This window comes from Triplophysa rosa, unplaced genomic scaffold (assembly GCF_024868665.1).
Source record: "Triplophysa rosa unplaced genomic scaffold, Trosa_1v2 scaffold167_ERROPOS91937, whole genome shotgun sequence".
Classification (NCBI taxonomy): domain Eukaryota; kingdom Metazoa; phylum Chordata; class Actinopteri; order Cypriniformes; family Nemacheilidae; genus Triplophysa; species Triplophysa rosa.
The window spans coordinates 86,200-91,937 of NW_026634169.1; the positions used below are offsets into that span (position 1 = coordinate 86,200).

At 35.4% G+C, this 5,738-nt stretch overlaps 1 long non-coding RNA gene across 3 annotated transcripts; it reads left to right on the plus strand.

The window, feature by feature from the left end:
* Positions 1 to 1,183: 1,183 nt before the first annotated feature.
* LOC130549738 (uncharacterized) lies at positions 1,184 to 5,512 on the plus strand. 3 transcript variants are annotated; one of them, XR_008962262.1, is made up of 7 exons: positions 1,184 to 1,299; positions 1,574 to 1,641; positions 2,704 to 2,771; positions 2,889 to 3,080; positions 3,154 to 3,246; positions 3,553 to 3,686; positions 4,393 to 4,473. It is a non-coding gene; the product is annotated as an uncharacterized LOC130549738 (long non-coding RNA). The 3 variants fall into 3 exon arrangements; XR_008962264.1 differs by lacking the exon at positions 4,393 to 4,473 and adding an exon at positions 4,902 to 5,512 and having other exon boundaries at positions 1,190 to 1,641; XR_008962263.1 differs by having other exon boundaries at positions 1,190 to 1,641; positions 3,177 to 3,246.
* Positions 5,513 to 5,738: the final 226 nt, after the last annotated feature.

Consider the following 5,738-nt stretch of genomic DNA (forward strand, 5'->3'; position numbering starts at 1 on the left):
AAGGTTTCTTGTTAATACGGGAATTTTTAGGTTATTTTGTGTTAATATGTCCGTTTCAGAGTAAGAATGTGTGAAAGAGAACTCCGTTTAGTATTTTGTGCTCCGACTCTCTGGGCGCGCGCATATCTCAAACAACCCGCGAGACCTGAAGGCTTTTAGTGATTATTCTTCCTGAAAGCTGCATTGATACACGTTTGGCTTCTATCAATAGCGACTCACAAATAAATAGTAATTAGCATGATATATACCGTTTTGTATGCTTTGCAGTATTGTTAGAGATCTTTATACAATAGTTCAGTGCTTAAAGTTTAAACACGTGTTTCCTGCATTAGCTTCACATGCATACAATACAAACAACACATTTCGTTATCTTTGCTGTTTTGTACCTTAGCAGGGGAAATTCTTGTATTCTGCATATTTATTTAAGTTGCAAGATTGAGCGCTTCACTCGTCTGCTCTTTCGGTCCTTCGCCTCTTACCCATAACCCGCGAATTACGTCTTTGGGGGCGGGGCACTGATAGATAAGTGAATGGTTGAAGGAGGGGAGACGAAAATGAGTGACTGAATGCGCAGCTTGCGCAATATAACATTTCTGCGCATTAAATTTATAATACGCAAAAATTATATATTGATCAGTTTGACAGTCGCACCGGTGTGACCATTAAGAAAAACTTGTCGCACTGGCAGGAAAATTTGTCGCAAAATAAGCCCATTTAGTCGCAGTCTAGCATGTCAGAGCATTGGTTATGATTTTCGGACGGATCAGGCCTTATATTAACATTCTTAACGAAAAAGTTGTCAACCGTTCTTTTCATCTTCTCTCATCATCCGCGGCTACATCCACTCTGTTTATCTGACGGGCCTAGGCTACTCACCTCTCTCTGTCTGACTGCAGCACAGCATTTTCAAACGTACACACAAGTACAGGAATATCTGGACCACGGCCAATCAGAGGGGGTCCGCCCTTCACTATCTCTGATTGGTTTAGACCACGATAATGGGCCTAATGTGTCTGTTGTTGAACCACAGGGAGACTTTCGCAGAGACTTTTTTCCCTCCAACGGCTGGTCGCACCGGTGCGACCTCAGAATTTTTTTAGTCGCACCCCAAATTGGTCGCACTCTAGAGCCCTGTATACTGTAAATTGCAAAGGATTATGGGAAAATGTATGCCCACGTAAATCGATTTACAGTAGTGCAAATGCCCGCGAAAACTGACCAATGAAAAGGAAGATTTCTTTTCAAGTTTTTTTCGTTTGTTGGGAGTGGCAGATAACGGAGGAATGACTCAACAAAAAGGTTAGTATTACTTCTGTAATTATTTTATGTAAAACTCAGATATTTTCAAATGCATTAACTTGTTAACAACCAAACATGAATTAGTGGGGCAATTTGGGTGAGAATAGCAATATTACGCGGTTACAAGCCTTTTTCCCCTCAGAACCCCTCCCCCACCCTAAAGTCAGTGAAAGCATTCCAATAAAGTCACATTTAAGCGCGTATATGGTGGATTTACATGTTATTGATTGAATATCATATCTATTTTTTGTTTTTATTAAAAAATTTCTGTTAGAACTGTGCCATTTGGAATGTTGGAGGTGTCCGAGGAGCCTTTTTCTGGCATTTAACGTAACGTAACTGGTAAGTAATACTGTACATTATCCCGCTTATTATAGCTACTTGCCACATGAGAAAAACTGGACATGAAATATGAGTTTAAAATATTTTATTAGCGTATTCAATGTTTTTATTAAAAAATTCAAACCTTCCCAGAGTTGTTTGTGCTAAAAAAAACTTGGGTCTGAGCTAAGAATAAATTAGCTAGTGTAGCAGCGCGCAAAAATTTGTCATGTGCATGATTAGACAGAGTCTTTGTATGAAGTGGGTTTGTCGTTGTGCTTTAATCAATGGCGCACCGCTATTTTACTTCTATTATGCGAGTTTTCCGGCTGCATTGAGTCCATATAAGTAGATGCGGACTCGCGGACGCGTACTCCTGTTATTTAAATATGTCATCTGGCTGTTCTACGCGTCTGAGTGAATGAATGAACTAACGTTACACAGTTTAACATTGCTACTCGCGTGACGCTCGTGGATTTGTCTGCGTCTGCACTGTAGGATATGAAGACATGAACTTCATCTCCAGAGTTACTCTGAGAGTTTATTTTACAAGCATTTTTACTGTTTGAGTGAAGCTATCGTCAAAGTCACACACACTAAAACTGAAGCGTCTTCCCAAAATAAAAGTCTGGTTAACTTGAACACTCTAAAATACTGTAGTGTACTGTAGTATTTGCTATTGAAAATTGTAGTGCCCTTGTAGTGAATTGATAAGCTGTAGTAAACACAGTAGTATATTATAGTAAGGTTCAAAAACACTATAGTATCTAGGAATTTTACTATAGTAAATTCTATAGTATACTGCAGTAATGTATGTGGACAAATATAACACACAAAAAAATGAAAAACAGAACTTAGAAAAATGAAAATTAAGTAAACTAAAAATTATATGGCCCTAATTTATCTATCTATAATGTAATTTGTCAGTTACCTGTCTATTCATGTGATGAACTGCACTTGCATATATTTTGAGATTTCTTTTTCAGACTTTCGAAAGATTAAAAAAAGTAAATGGACAGCTGCAATTTTTAGAAACAAATGGAATACTGTATTTTGAAGTGCATCTTTTGTTTTTATTTAAAGTTAGCTGTTAGATCTGTGCCATTTGGGACGTCGGATGAGCCTTTTTCTGGTCGTTACAGTCAAAACTGGTAAGCTAAAGTGAGGCAACACTAAAACAGAGGTTGTATTTCCTGTTTTGAATTTATATATCAAGCATTTTAGGTATAATTTAATTTTCGTAATCATTTATCATCAAACTTTTACAGGTACCTAAGACTGTAAAGAAGATATTTTGAAGAAAGTTGGTAACCAAACAGCATTGGACCCCACTCACTTCTATTGTATAGACACAAAACTATTTGCAAGTGAAAGGCGTCCGGTTAACAGCATTTTTCAAAATATCTTCTTTTGTGTTCTGTGGAAGGCAGAAAGTCATTCAGGTGTGAAATGACAAGAGGGTGAGTAAATGATAACAGATTTAAGTATGTCACTTTAAGTATATTCTTTATACATGTAATAAATCTCTCTCAGCCTGTTAATTGCTGTACTTTTAGGTGACTGCAATTCCATCAGATGTAGAGGGATCCCTCTCTGTGCCCAGCACCCCAAGACTGATCGCACTTGGTAAGTTTATCAACATGCTTTTTTAAATACCATGGCTAATGAAAAATGTTTAAATTCAATTAAATTGCAAGGTGAAGGACAATCAATACTAAATGGAACACACCATACAGACCGGTAGTTCTGGAGAAGGAACTTTAGAATTTTTTGTATTTGCATGAATAATTTTATCATAATATATTAGCATGTGAATATATATTTTTTATTATGGTGACAATAATGGTGAAAAATAGTCTCAAGAATCATGATTTGTAGCAATAGTTTTTCCTTACCCTTACTAAAAAGCTGCTATGATGGTGTCTGTTACAGGAGATTCTGTTTCCCGTGCCAAAAAATGGATGCTGACAATGGAGAGCAGAGTCATCATAGAGCCACAAAAGCTAACAGATTTTCAATGTGCAATACCAGGAAGCGGCCACCAATACACTGGACTTCATTCAGAGGTAATCATAAACTAATGAACCATTATTACAGGGATGCTCCGCCCAAAAATTACTCACCCTCAAGTCGTTCGACAACCAATAGGACCTCCATTCATCTTCGGAACACAAATTAAAAGGATAGTTCACCCAAAAAAACTCTGTCATTATTTCCTCACCCTCTTGTCATTTCAAACCTGTATGACTTTCTTCCTTCAACAGAACACAAAAGATATTTTGAAGAATGTTGGAAACAGAAAACTGTTGGTCCTCATTGACTTCAGTTTTGTGTCCATACAATAGAAGTCAATGGGGGCATATGGTTTTGTTTTACCAAAATCTTCATCTTCTTTTGCGTTCTGCTGAAGAAAGAAAGTCTTAAAGGTTTGAAATGACAAGACAGTGATTAAATGGTGACACAGTTTTCGTTATTGGGTGAACTATCCCTTTAACTGTTAAAACACTTGAGCAGTGTTACTGTAAATTATACTGAAATTGACAGCTTGACAACAGTTGAATCTCTGCCCTGACTCAACAGTTAGATTTTGGTCTGGTTTTCCCTAAATATTTAGGAATTAAATGTATTTTAAAAATATTGTGTCTTCATTTTTCATTCATAAACAGTTTATAAATATTGATATTTATACATTTAGCAGTAATGCAAATATTGTAATGTAAATTCAGTTTATAAATAATGCTTAAATAATGTGTTTTTGTCTTGTGCTTGCAGGTTCATTCTGAGAACACACCCTGATAGCACCAAATGCCAATCAAAATCACATATCAGCCAGACACAGAAGAAAAATCACCAATAGAAGTCAATGGGGGCATATGGTTTTGTTTTACCAAAATTCTTCATCTTCTTTTGTGTTCTGCTGAAGAAAGAAAGTCATAAAGGTTTGAAATGACAAGACAGTGATTAAATGGTGACACAGTTTTCATTAGTGGGTGAACTATCCCTTTAACTGTTAAAACACTTGAACAGTGTTACTGTAAATTATACTGAAATTGACAGCTGTCAGTTGTATCTCTGCCCTGACTCAACAGTTAGATTTTGGTCTGGTTTTCCCTAAATATTTAGGAATTAAATGTATTTTAAAAATATTGCGTCTTCATTTTTCATTCATAAACAGTTTATAAATATTGATATTTATACATTTAGCAGTAATGCAAATATTGTAATGTAAATTCAGTTTATAAATAATGCTTAAATAATGTGTTTTTTTCCTGTGCTTGCAGGTTCATTCTGAGAAAACACCCTGATAGCACCAAATGCCAATCAAAATCACATATTAGCCAGACACAGAAGAAAAATCACCAGCCTGAATCCTTGTGGCATCTTTTATCAACGAGCTTGTTGAGTAATGAAATTAAGCACTACTGACGATAACACTACAAACAAAACAAACATGTTTTTTTTTGCTGTTTGATTTGAGTTCTGTGACCTATGCTGTCCAAACTGCATACTGCGACAGTATGTACTGATTTAAATTAAGTACCTACCTATCTACCATTAAAACAGTATGTTCTAAATAGTTTTTGTGGGAGTAGTATTATTACATTTCGGACATACTGCATCAGGCATGTTTATTGTCATTTGACCCGTATGCTCTTTGACCCGTATGCCTATGACATTTTAACAACAACCTGTAGATAGGCATTGGTAAAAACATTAAGTGGTTTGTATGTATTTAACTCTGTTTCCTTCCTTTTTTTGTCAGTTGTCAATGCTTGTTTTGTTGTTTTGTTCCCTGGTTTTCTGAGTATTTTTAGATGAAATTCTGTTTAAAATAAAACTTTAACTGCTGTGAGTATACCTGTTTCTTCAACTTTATTGCAACTTGTGAATTATAGATTGTTTTTTTACAGGTAGAAAATTTATTTTGTTTAAAGTTAAACCCAAATCGTAAAAAAAATCCTGATTCTGTACTAGGAAATAAATTCTAGTACTCTAAATGAAATACAGTAGATAGTGGTATTACTGTGAAAAGACATTACAGTAAAGATATGAAAATACAGTAGACAATATTATTACTGTAAAAGTAATTACAGTAAATATATGAAAATACAGTAGAC